This window comes from Equus asinus, chromosome 3 (genome assembly GCF_041296235.1).
Source record: "Equus asinus isolate D_3611 breed Donkey chromosome 3, EquAss-T2T_v2, whole genome shotgun sequence".
Classification (NCBI taxonomy): Eukaryota; Metazoa; Chordata; class Mammalia; order Perissodactyla; family Equidae; genus Equus; species Equus asinus.
The window spans coordinates 131,835,390-131,848,764 of record NC_091792.1 but is presented as its reverse complement, the minus strand read 5'-3'; the positions used below and the strand labels follow the sequence as shown (position 1 = coordinate 131,848,764).

At 39.9% G+C, this 13,375-nt stretch overlaps 1 protein-coding gene across 11 annotated transcripts in view; it reads left to right on the top strand.

The window, feature by feature from the left end:
* PGCKA1 (PDCD10 and GCKIII kinases associated 1) overlaps positions 1 to 13,375 on the top strand; it is a 91,875-nt gene that overhangs the window by 55,014 nt on the left and 23,486 nt on the right. The window lies entirely within an intron of this gene.

The following is a 13,375-nucleotide window of genomic DNA, read 5'->3' as shown; positions in this document are numbered from 1 at the left end:
TATTTTGTCCAGCTGAAGTTTGCATGTATGCATGCAGACACGCGTACACACACGTATATATGTTTTATTATTACTTTTAAAAGTTCAGTTTAGGTAATCTGGTTCAACATTCACGGTTTGAGATTTTAATTCTGACAGCTAGTCATATTTGGTTTATCATATTTTGTGCTTTTTTTCAATTTAGACTACTTTCTGCCCAGGAATCTAGCTTGAGTTTTCATTACATATGATGATATAGCGGCTTGAACTCAAATCTCTGAATTGGAGTGATGCTAAATTTAACAATACATTACCTAAAGTCCTTATGTCTTACAGTGTTTCTAGTCTAAATTCTGTGATTTCCCTGGTAACACATGTCGAATTGTCTTCAATAATGTGCCACATAAATATATTTATTATAGATCTAGGTATGTTCGATTTTAGCCATTAATTCTTTTCTTTTAGTATTCCTAACTTTGAGACTCATGTATTTTTTCCTTTGTATTTTCTATCCAACCATGTGATCGTGTACTATTGATGCTGTAAATATCTTCTGGGCTGGACTCCTGGTGGTTCTATTACACCTTCTGTACCTGAAACACTTAATATTTCCTGAAATGGCCCGTGGTTTGTCAATTAATCCGTGGTGTCCCTGAAATCCAGAATAAAGAAAAGCATTTATAAATGTGTATAAAATAAAAGGGCAAGTAAGGTCTTAGAATCTCTGACTTCCTTGAGATTTGATCTGGTTAATAACTGTCACAAGTGGGCCAATCTTTTTGTTCTTGGAAGAAAATGCTGTGTCCTGGAGGGAGACAAATGGAATCACTTCAGCCTGTTTACCTGTCCATTTGGAAGGCAAGGGGGCACTGGCCTCTTCATAGGTGTTTTGTCTGTGGCCCCCCAGTTAACCTTGAGTTGATTTGAAAGGAGAGAAGGCTGCGGTGTGATACATACAACAGCCACTACTGTGTGTACCCAGGCAGTGCGCTAGACACGTTCCAGGGACTAAATCCTTTAGTTCATTTAATACAACGAGCCTATAAGACAGGTATTATTAGCCCTGTTCCACATATTTAAAAAATAATATATTTATATTTGTATTGTTTTGCTTTGTTTTGTTAAATGTCTGCTTTAAGAAAAAAATAATAATAGGAGATAAAGGATCTAAAGAGGCCTAGGATCCCAAAAGTGATGATAAATGTTCTAGGGCAGCATATTTTTGAAAGATCAAAAACTCTTTAAAAGATTTCATCTTTTACCTAAACAAGATATTCCCAAAATGGCTGTTGTCTGTACATATTTCATAGGAGGTAAGTGAGTCTTCCTAACTTTAAGCCCATGATTCCGACATAAAATATTGACCGTTGGAAGTTCCCCCCTGGGTCTGTGCTAAAACTCTCTGGTTACAAATTTGCCTTCATTTTTTTTTTTTTTGGTATTTTCTCAGAAGAGATGAAAATAGTGATCCTTGGGAGCCAGGAAGCAATCTTCCATATACTCCAGAAATCGGATTGTGACTGGGCTTGTTGTCAAACTCGCTCTTCAGTCAGTCTCATTGGAAAATTGCTTCTCTGTTGGAGAGGAAGCAGCTCCCCTGACTGAGCCATATGTGTCAAGAAAAGGAACCTTTTCCAGTGATTCTGTCATCATCTTCATGATGAACACTTAGTTATTCTGCATCTGCTGTATTTGAGGCATTATTCTAGGAGATTTGCAGGTATCATCTGTAATCCTTAGAACAACCCTGGAAATAGTATTGTCCTTATTCCACAGGTGACAAGCCTGAGGACAGTAGTCTCCCCTTATCAGTGGTTTCACTTTCCATGGTTTCAGTTATCTGCGTTCAACCACAGTCCAAAAATGTTAAATGGAAAATTTGAGGAATAAGTAATTCATAAGTTTTAAATTGTGTGCCATTCTGAGTAGTGTGATGAAATCTCGTGCCTCCCAGCTCCGTCCTGCGCAGGACGTGAATCATCCCTTTGTCCGACGTATCCACACTATACCCACTGCTTGCCCCTTAGTCACTGAGTAGCCGTCTGGGTTATCAGATCTACTGTCTCAGTATCGCAGTGCTTGTGTTCAAGTAACCCTTATTTTACTTACCAGTGGACCCAAAGCCTAAGAGTAGTGATGCTGGCAATTCGGATATGCCAAAGAGAAGTTATTGTTGTTACTCTCTTACTACGCCTAATTTATAAATTAAACTTTATCATAAGTATGTATATATAGGAAAAAACATAGTCTATATAAGGTTCAGTACCATCCCCGGTTTCGGGCATCCACGGAGGTTCTTGGAATGTACCTGTATCCCCCGCAGATAAGGGGGGGACTGCTGCACTGCCTCAAAGTCACATGACTATGCTGAAGTCATTTTCTCCCTCCCCACTTCCTCCTCTCCTGGGAACTTAAGGCCAGACATCCCACCCCTTGAGATTGATTAACTCACAGCAGGGGAAGCTGGGCTTAGGATCACTGTTAATTGGAGGTTAGTGGTGTGTGGCCGAGGGAAAATTGTCTGAGAAGTGCGTGTGCCCTTCAGTCTCAGAAGCCTGAAACCTTGTGCTGGAGCCAACAAGGCCTGGCTGTGGAATTTTGGAATTTCAGAAATTTTGTGAGATGATGTTAAAAATTAAATGATGTTCAAGTATAATTAAATTATATTGAAAACAAAGTTAATAAAGACTCAAAACTCATCGCCTCCTAATTATTTTGCTGATTTCTGTGTTCTCGAGGGTATGTACATCTATTGTATCTGTGTGGTAGAAATACTGTACATCTCTTTTCAACTTTGTGTTCAGTGACTTAACATTGCTAGCTTGAAATCAGCCATGACAGGAGCATTTACACCGTGGAAATTGGCAAACGCTATGAATCAGGGCTCGATTTAATGTTTTGTTGGTTGACTACACTTAAGAATATGATGAAGAAAATGTTAACATGAATTAAACGTAAACGTTTGCTGAATCTGTAGCTGTTACATGAAAATAACACAAAAAGCTCCTGAAGAAATTTTTCTTCCAGTATTCAAAAACTATTATCTGATTCAGCAAAGAATTTGCTCATGTCATTAACAAACAAGTGAAATTCCAACACATGTGTTCATTGTTTCACTTTTGTCTAACTTGTTAAAACCTAAACAAAAATATGAAGTAAGATTCATGTAGGAAATGTACTTATTTGTCAGTGGCAGTCACAGGTTGACTACAGACAGAAGAATCCATCAAAACTCAGTTAAAGCATTCTGTGAAAATCAGTGGTCTATGTGGAATTTCTAGTAAAAAGACAATATTCGTTATTGGATATTATTTATAAACTGTGTGCCACACATCCTGTATTTATAATGAATTTTTTTTCCTAAGGAACCAGTTGTTAAACATTTACCAGCACAACACTGCCGGTGAGGTATAACTGGTCTGCAAACTTTGCACCAGACAAAACCTCGGAGCAAAATTCATGCCCTCTTCCAAAACATTGGCACCATTTTGAACATAGCTGAAATAGGAACACAGCTTTTTATCCCATTGTTAAAAAAGAGAAGCTAAAAAGCATGCTGACTTCTTCTGGTGTTGAATTTTCTGCATTAGTCCATGAGCAAGAGGGGATAGTGTCAAGATGTCTTCAAACTACTCAAAAGTGGGTTACAGATAAGTGTCTCCTGAAATGTCACACATTTCGTTGCTGTGTATACATGTAGCTTATTTTGCTAATGAAGACTATAGGATCAATTTCCAGCTATCTCTGTCTTAAGCAGTAGAATTTTTTTGCCCCCAAGACAGTAACTTAATACACTTTTGACATGTTAGTATATCAAGGTAAGTATATTAAGGATTGAAAAGTTGGGAATTTAAGCTGGTCTCATATTTACTTAGTTGAGCGAATTAAAAGTAGATTAAGAGCTCGTCGATTTCTGGTTTTATTTTACTTCTACTCTATACCACTCTCCAGAAATCCTCTTGCAGTGGATTGTCACACATGTTTTTATATGCTCAGTTACTTAAATCTGCTTTAATTGGTTTTGGACTGTTTCGACAAACGATGTTTCCTCGTTACATTCCACACTGCAGAAGGTGTGGCTGTCCTGTTGATTTTAGCTTATAAATAAGCACGCTTTGGGTGACCGAATTTTTCTACTTTCTTTGAACAAACTTTAATATGCAAAATTTTGAGAACTGTCCTCCTTCCCATCTTACTCTTATGGACATCTGATATTTCTTAATGAAAAAAATGAATGAATGAGTGAATGCAAGAAAGAAAAAAAGAGAAAGAACCACAACTAGGGAGCTTTCCTGTATTTTCTGGAACAGTGCTTGTGTAGCATTAGGAATGCTTAGGTGAAAGGGGTAAAAATAATAACTGGGCAAGTTTTGTTTGACTCAGGCTTGAACAGTCATCTACTGGAGACAAATCCTGTCTGCAGAGTCCTTGGTTCCCTTAGAAAAGTAGAGGGATTGCCAAGTGATGGTGGGAAATATTTACAGTGCACATTTTCTTGGTGATTATTAGGCGGAATTTTTTTTTTTTGGTTTTGATATTAAGAATCCATCAGGTTCTTTATTTTCTTGGGATAACCTAATTCATCAGAAATGATGCTGAAAGGAAACTGACAGAGTTTTTGGCGTCTTGGGATTTTGTTGTTGCTTGGAGGGAAGCAGTGTTGTCTTTTTCAGAAAAGTGGCACTAAAGGAAGCAAGGTGAAATAGGTAGTCCATACAGAAGTAGCAATCTTTTTTTTTTTTAACTTTTGAAAATCCTGCTCCAAGATACATACAATTTCTACCCAAGGCCATTGGCTGCAGTCTGATCAGAATAGGTCATACTTTTCCCAGAGGATGGACGCACAACGTTGATGTATGGCATCATGAACTCCAGGAATTTAAGCCACGAGAACCCGTGTCCGGGGAGGTCCTGGGGGAGTCCATTCTGGCATGGCCACAGGGGCCTTGGCTAGAGTCAGGTATATCTTCTTACCTTGAAGCCATTCTTTGAACTCTACTTCCCTTAATCAGAACATACTGTCCTGAATCTAATAGAATGAGGTCAGAGTTTTAGGACCAGTCAGTTAACAAATATTTACTGAGCACCCTCTCTGTTCTTGGCACTAGGCTGAACACTAAGAAGCTTCCTTGTGGAATTTACGTTCCAGCATAGAACAGCCAGAAATGGGTGAAAAATCTTTCCTTTATTCAATGGAAGTCAGTTGAATGAGAGCGAGGAAAGGAGCTCCATCATCACTGCTTTATGGGTGAGGAAATTGGTTTCCTCTGCGGGAGTGGCTTGGCTGAGTCCACAGTTAAAAGTGGCAGAGTCAAGACTGGAGCCACATATCCTGGGGCTTTGGGTCTTAGGCAGTAGAGTGTGGTAGCATCAGGGTCAATCAGAGCTCAAATCTTGGCTCTGCCACTTGCTAGCTACAGGATATAAGGCAAGTTTCTTAGCCTTTTTCGCCTTTGCTTCCTCCCCCATTAGATGGGCTTAGAAATAGTACCTCCCTCCTAAGGTTGCTGTGAGCGTTAAATGAGATAATGCACGTAAAATGTTTGACACACAGTAAGCATTCAATCAATATTTGTTATTAGTATTCCGTTGTGAATAATAGGCACTAAATCAGATTCTGTGATTACAAAACTGAATAAGGTACAGCAGCAGCTAGAGAGACAGACATCTGTGTAACTGACCACCTGGCCATGGGATAGACTCCGAGTAAGCTGTTGGCACAGTGCTTTGATGGTTGGGACCATCCAAATGGTCGGGACCATTTGGAGTTGGGGACCATTTGGAGTTGAGGACCAGGGTCCAAAAGACTCCACAGAGCAGAACACAATGGGACTTTGACCTGGGAGGTAGAATTTCACTCACCTTGAAAGGTTGAGTCCCCCCAAAGAGATGCAGTTGTATTAGTTATCTATTGCTGTGTAACAAATTACACCAAAATTTAGCAGCTTAAAATGACAAAAGTCTGTTATCTTGAAATTTCTGTTGGTCAGGAACCCAGCACAGCTTAATGGGGCACTTGTGGCTCAAGTTCTCTCATGAGTCAAGTTATTGGCCAGGGCTGCAGGTGTCTCCTGACTGGACTGGAGCTGGAGAATCTGCTTCTAAGCTCACTCAGGTACCTGTTGGAAGGCCGCCAAAGCTCTTACTTCCAAGTTCATTCACATGGCTACTGGCATGCCATGGTTCCTCCTCATGTACTTTGTTTATCCTGTAGAGCTGGAGTCAGCACTTTTTCTGTAGAGGGCTGGAGAGTAAATATTTTAGGCTTTGCAGGTCATATAACATCTGTTGCAACTACTCTACTCTTCTGTGTAATGTGAAAGAAGCCACAGACAACACATAAATGAGTGGGCAAAGCTTGTTCCAATAAAACTTTATTTACAAAAAAAAGAGGTGGCCTACAATATTACCGTGATACCAAAGCCAGACAAGGACAACTCAAAGAAAGAAAATTACAGACCAACATCACTGATCAACATAGATGCAAAAATCCTCAACAAAATATTGGCAAACCAAATACAGCAATACATTAAAAAGATCATACACCGTGATCAAGTGGGATTTATACCACAGACACAGGGATGGCTCAACATCTGCAAATCAATCAATGTGATACACCACATTAACAAAATGAGGAACAAAAACCACATGATCATCTCAATAGATACAGAGAAAGCATTTCATAAGATCCAATATCCATTTATGATAAAAAAAAAAAAACTCTCAATAAAATAGGTATAGAGGAAAGTACCTCAAAATAATAAAGGCCATATATGACAAACCCACTGCCAACATCATACTCAATGGGAAAAAACTGAAAGCATTCCCTCTGAGAACAGGAGCAAGACAAGGGTGCCAACTCTCACCACTCTTATTCACCATGGTACTGGAGGTCTTTGCCAGAGCAATTAGGAAAGAAAAAGAAATAAAAAAAATCCAAATAGGCAATGAAGCAGTGAAACTCTCACTGTTTGCAGATTACATGATCTTATATATTGAAAACCCTAAGGAATCCATCAGAAGACTGTTAGAAATAATCCAAAACTACAGCAAAGTTGCAGGGTACAAAAATTTGTTGCATTTCTGTACTCTAATAAGAAACTAACAGAAAGAGTATTCAAGAATATGATCCCACTTACAATTCCAACAAAAAAGAATAAAATATCTAGGAATAAATTTAACCAAGGAGGTGAAAGACCTATACAACAAAAACTATAAGACATTACTGAAAGAAATTGATGATGATGTAAATAAATGGAAAGATATTCCATGCACATGAACTGGAAGTTAAAATGTGCATACTACCTAAAGCAATCTACAGATTTGATGCAATCCCAATCAGAATCCCAATGACATTCTTCACAGAAATAGAACAGAGAATCCTAAAATTCACAGGGGACAACAGAAGACCCCAAATAGCTAAAGCAATCCTGAGAAGAAAAAAAAACAAAGCTGGAAGCATCATAATCCCTGACTTCAAAAGTTACTGCAAAGCTATAGTAATCAAAACAACATGGTACTGGTACAAAAACAGGCACACAGATCAATGGAACAGAATTGAAAGCCCAGAAATAAAACCACACATTTACTGACAGGTAATCTTTGACAAAGGAGCTAAGAACATACAATGGAGAAAGGAAATGGTTTTGGGAAAACTGGACAGCCACATGCAAAAGAAAGAAAGTAGAGCATTATCTTTCACCATGCACAAACATAAATTCAAAATGGATCAAAGACTTGAAAGTAAAACATGAAACCATAAAACTCCTAGAAGAAAATATAGGCAGTATACTCTTTGGCATCAGTCTTAAAAGGATCTTTTCTAATACCATGTCTACTCAGACAAGGGAAACAAAAGAAAAAATAAACAAGTGGGACTTCATCAGACTAAAGAGCTTCTGCAAGGCAAAGGAAACCAGGATCAAAACCAAAAGACAGCCCACCAACTGGGAGAAAATATTTGCAAATCATATATCCAATACGGGGTTAATCTCTACAATATATAAAGAACTCACACAACTGAACAGGAAAAAAACAGCCCAATCAGAAAGTGGGCAGAAGATATGAACAGATATTTTTAAGAAGATATACTGATGGCCAATAGGCAAATGAAAAGATGTGCAACATCACTAATCATCAGGGAAATGCAAATCAAAACTACAATGAGATATCCCTTTATGCCTGTCAGAATGGCTATAATCACCAAGACAAAAAATAACAAATGTTGGAGAGGATGTGGAGAAAAGGGAACCCTCATACACTGCTGGTAGGAATGCAAACTGGTGCAGCCACTATGGAAAACAGTATGGAGATTTCTCAAAAAATTAAAAATAGATATACCATATGACCTAGCTATCCCACTACTGGGTTTTTATCCAAAGAACTTGAAATCAACAATTCAAAGAGACTTATGCATCCCTGTGTTCATTGCAGCATTATTTACAATAACCAAGATGTGGAAGCAACCTAAGTGCCCATCAACTGATGATTGGATAAAGAAGATGTGATATATATATATACAATGGAATACTACTCAGCCATAAAAAAGACAAAATCATCCCATTCGCAACAATATGGATGGACCTTGAGGGTATTATGTTAAGCCAAATAAGCCAGACAGAGAAAGACAAACACCACATGATTTCACTCATATGTGGAAGATAAACAAACATATGGACAAAGAGAACAGATTAGTGGTTACTGGGGGAAAGGGGGTGGCGGGGCACAAGGGGTGAAGGGGCACATTTATATGATGACTAACAAATAATAACATACAACTGAAATTTTACAAGGTTATAAACTATTATGACCTCAATAAAAAAAAAAAAAAAAACAGAGGCTAACCCCACCTCTAAATCTCTACAAGGACAGCAGCATGGTTTAGCAAAAATAATACTGGCAGTCACTTAGCCTCTCAGGGCTTCAGTTCCCAATCTGTAATCCATGTGGGCTAGATTAATATTTTCTTGGGTCCTCCCCACCCCACAAATGCTGTGACTTTAATCTTTATTCACAGCAGTATAATAGCCATTTATTTGTTCCCTCTGTCTTTCTCTGTTAAAACTAATACCTTAACCAGGGTGTCAAAACACTTTGTAAATCTTGAGTAGAATGGGAGAAATTTAGCCAGGGACAACTTAATCGACGTGTTCAAGTCCCTCCTGTTAATACATGTAGTCTCAGTCACTCGTGACGTGGCTGGCCAGCTTTGGGGCAGAGAGCGATGGGCTCATGGCAGCAGATCCTTTGCCAGCCTACGTGAGAAGGGAGAGGCCCAGGAGCTGGAGGACCAGTGACATCATACTAATAGCTGCTGGTGATGGATTGCTTACTTGGTTCAATACAAAGTGTGTAATCCAGGAGATATCAGCTCTTAAGGTTCTTAAGATGTAGATGCTTAAGGAATCACAAATAGTAGAGTCTCTATGAGAGGTATGCGAGAGTAGACCCCCAACCCCCGAATTTCCCTTAAATTTATTGCAAAAAAATCTTTAGTATTTCCTTTTGCATTATTACACTTGTGTTGAACATACAACCTGGTTTTTCTAGAACAACCGTAGTATCAGGTCAAGGTCTCTCAGAGGTCGAAAGAGGCTTGGATTCTTTTTGCTGTTGTTTTTGAGGCTCTTGGTATATTAAAGTAGTAAAATAATGACAAAACAGGACTATAAAAACTGAAGAATATTTTAAATGCCTACATGTACAAATTTGCATGCATGCAAAAAGGTGATAAGATATTTCCTCTTCTCAAGATAAAGTGTGCGTTCATAGGGAACTGCAGGTGATTTGTTATGGAGAAAGGAGGCTGAAGTTCAAAGCTGTATGATGAACATCCTCTTCTTTCAGTCCTGTCAGTATAGCTCTGGGCGTGTATTTGGATATATTAGTTAAGAGTGTACATTTGAGGCCCTTCATGGATGGAAAGCTGGGTTAATGGACCTCCTGTATCCTGTATTCCCACATTTCCTGCCTACCCCTGCAGTGATAGGCTTGGTTGCGTCTATCCTGTCCTATCGACAACTCCATGGTGTAAATGAAAAACCTCGAACTCAGAGTCCTTGCTCCACCATTTACTAGTTGTGTAACCTTACGTGAGTTAGTTAAGCTTGCTATTTATAAAATGGAACTAGGAATGCTTTTTTCAGAGTTGCTGGGAATAAAATGAGGTAGTGAGTATAAAATATGAAACATAATGGAAGCTGAAGTGTCAGATACCATCACTACCACTACACACACACACACACACACAAACACACTCATGCATCAGATCCAGAACCCCAAGTTTTGGTTTTGAAAATCTGTTGAGTGTCACTACACTGCCTGCCTGGGCCCAGTGAAGAGTCTTGTGGCCGTCACTTCCCTGAGCTCCTGTCCATAAGTCAACTGACAGCACTGTGGCTGCAGTGATGTGGCCCTGGGTTCTGCCTCACTCCATCCTCTCCTGTTCCCCCTCACCTGCCTTTGGTAAATGAACATGTGCGAGACAGTTTGCACATCTGAGACAAATCTCTTATGCTGCCTATGAGAGAAAATTGAGACAGAATAGGACTTTATTAAATAGAAAAGATAATATCCAAAGGGCATTGGAGCGCCTACAGATTTCCAGGAGGACTGACTGTCAGCCATGGTTCCTGGGGCCCCCACTGCTAAGAGAGACACACCTTGCTGCCTCCGCCAGGGAAGAGCTTGTGCTGCAAAGAGAAAAAAGATAGTAGGAGTGAAGTGCTCTGATCTGTTGTCCAGGGTCTTTAACTGTTGGGGAATGAGGATTTCTGCCCACAACAGTCATTGCTGGGCAAGTTCTCCTTGCCCCTTACCTGGAGTTCTGCATTTGAATAGCAGTAATGCCTTGTGGATCCAGCATTTCCTGGTTTGTGATGGAGAAACAGCCTCCTGGCTGGTCTCTAACTGCTGGGTCCAATAGGTCATCTGTACTTCATGTCAGAAGAAGATGAAAAAGCGGAAAGGCAGGGAAAATCAAAATCATCTCACACATTACAATGATGTAGTATCTATAGTCTGTACCGTAAACTTTGAACTGGGAAGCTGCGAGGGTGACTACCAAAAATGGAAAGTTCCAAGCATGTTAAGCGATAGAGAGGAATGGTTAATTAACTGGCAGAGGGTCACTCCTGGAATAATTTGCAGCCATTTATAACAATCATTATGGACCTTCTGTATCGTCGTGGAAAAGGTTAGAGATATAACGTTAAGTGAAAAAAGGCAGGATGTAAAGTTGTTCCTATATTGTATAAAATTGCTATGCAGATGGACATACACTGAAATAGATCCTGGGAAAAATTTAACACCTGTCACGGTGTAGGTTAGGTTGCTGTGATGATGGCTGGCCTTTTTTCTGCTCTTTTCCCAAACTTTGTTTGCTTATATGTATATGTGCATGTGCGTGTATAATTATATCTATTTTTATGTATGTAATTATATATAAATATGTACACATACAAATATACATATCATTTTTTAATGAAAATAGTTCTGATTTTAAGCATTTTGAAAAGATTGGAGATCTCTGTGAGCAGAGCAGATGCAAAAGAAAAACAGTTCTACTTAAAAAAGTACTTGGTTGGAACTTGGCACATACAAGGACTAAACTTTAAAATCCGTCAATAGATGAGTGAATTTTACACTCCATGCTGCAGACCGTGCTTTACTAAGTAACTAGGATCTTTCTTTTTTCTGTGGAGATCCTAGATATAAATCACGGTTTTGTTTCCCTTGGTTGAAATGACATTCCCCTTTGATCATTACTTCACACAATGAAAAGATATTTCCTCGTGCAAAGTAATGGTTGACTTCTCATAACCTCGACAACAAAGGGGCCCTGTGTGAGGACGCAGGAATTCCTCTTGGAAGATGGGGAAGGCCCCCAGCTGAATCATATCCAAAGAAGATGTTGCAAAGCTTGCAAAGCTTGTTCAGAGAAAGGAGCCCAGCTGGAGACCTTTTCTTTCTATTCAGATGTTGGCCCTGCTTGTGGGTGGGGGTAGGGGAAACCCATGAAAGAAAACCCGAAAACAAGCCTGAATACATTTACAAATTGCAAGGAAACGTTAATGCTCGCAGCCAGTGTTGGTGCCAACTCGGGCTTATCGTATTTAGAATTTAACTCCACTTGGAAAGAAATTTTGTTTTTCTTCTTGTGGAAGTTAAAGAAGGTAACAGAGATAGACCTGTCCACTCTGTGGAAGAAACTCGGAGTAAAAACCCGTCTGTGGATAAGCTACAGGCTACCTCAGTTCACCCACTCCCTCTGCTCTCGGCCCGCTAGTGCGTCCAGCTTGTTGCCGCCAGTTGTTACTGTGAGCTGCAAATCTCAAGTCAGCATTCACAGCCCCTCCCTACCTAACCTGGCCCACCCTTGTGCCTTTACCTCCCGCTATGCTGTCTTTCCCACCACCTACTAATCTTCGCCTCCAGCCAGCTTCCTCACGTCGTTCAACTGGTCCTAGACCTGGGGGGGACTTAGAGAATGGCATCCAGTACCTGCAAGTGAGTCTGGCATGTCCTAGGCCTTCAGTAAATGTCTGTGCCCGCTCCCCTTCTGCCCTTTGCCCTTGTTTGAACGGAAATTCCCCTTCCTGCAATAGGTACTTAAGGTCCTGGTCAATGATAGATCCTTTAACAAAAGCCAGAAAACAGAGTAGTGATGAGAAGAAATGAGAGGTGAGCGCTGGCCCTCTTCTCCATTGAGAGACTTCTCTCTCCAGCCTACTTGAATGTTGGAGATTAAGAACAACGAGAAGAATGGCAGCTGCTGTTTTTGTGCTTCTGCCACCTGCTTATCCTAACACATGGTTATCTACACTTCCCGTCTAAAAACACAAAGGCCCAGAGAGGTTGAGAGATTTGCTCGAGGCCACACAGCTAATAAGCAGTGGAGCTAAAATTCAAACTCAGTAGTTTCTGAGTTCTCCAGAACAATCCCCTCTTTCCACTCTGCAAAAGTGCTTTCCCAAAGACTCACAGACTTCTGGTCACCAGCAGCATTTGCCCCCCATATCTGTGGGTGGTCAGGAAATGTAAGAAATACCCCTTCCTCACTGTAGGGGTGGCTCCAATTGAAAACTAAACTTCTGACAGAGTAAAAATTCCATTCCATGTACAAATAATTTAGCTGGTTAAATATCAAGCTCTGCAAGGCTCTATTTACTAAGAGACCCATGGAATGTGATCCCTTCAGGGGGTTGATGTCCTTGAAAACGCTATAAAAATCACCTAAGCACCTCCAGACAGCACCATCTAATAGAACTTTCTGTAATGAGGAAAGTGTTCTGTCTACACTGTCCAATATGGTAGCTACCAGCCTCTGGTGGCTTTTGAGCACTTGAAATGTGTCTAGCTGGTGTAACCAAGGAACTAACCTTTAATGTATTTAATT